Source organism: Cariama cristata, unplaced genomic scaffold (assembly GCF_000690535.1).
Source record: "Cariama cristata isolate BGI_N322 unplaced genomic scaffold, ASM69053v1 scaffold18374, whole genome shotgun sequence".
In the NCBI taxonomy this organism is placed as follows: Eukaryota; Metazoa; Chordata; class Aves; order Cariamiformes; family Cariamidae; genus Cariama; species Cariama cristata.
This window is the reverse complement of record NW_009613718.1, coordinates 1-613: the sequence shown is the minus strand read 5'-3', so window position 1 is coordinate 613 and position 613 is coordinate 1.

The window sequence follows — 613 nt, the reverse complement described above, 5'->3', positions numbered from 1 at the left end:
ACCCCCCCGCCGCGGCAGCCTCGTCCTGTTTCTGGAAGGAATTGGAGCTGCTGTGGCTCTAATCGTTTACCTCACCGACTTTCAAATCCCTGTTGTGCCCCAACGCCTCTGAAATCCCAGGTGCTATTTCTGAGATCTTAGCAAAGGATAGCTCAAACGGAAACTTCCTGCGTTAAAGGTCACACGGAAAATTATTTAGAATAGATTCATGCAAATTGTGCTTCGACCACGAGGCGCCCATTTGGGAAAATGTGAACTGTTGAGAATTGGTTGTGTAACCAATAGATGGCACCAGGAAATACCTAAAATTGTTTCAATATCTTTTTTGCAATCAAGAAGTCAGGCAGGCAAGTTTCTGGGGAGACGGGGAGAGGACCTGTCCACGTCTCTGTCCCTGTCCCTGCGGGAGCTGGCGTGGCTCCCGGGCCAGCAGGGATCCCCCCCTGTCAGGCCTGGTGCCACGTTCTCAGCTTCAGGTTATTTCAAATTTGAAGCCTGGCCGGGAGTTTGCCCCACGCTCGAACCGCGGTGCAGGATTTGTGGTGGCTGTGCCGAGCAGGGTGCGGTGCCCATCCCAGGCGATGCCCCTCGCCCCCGTGCGATGGCCGCATCC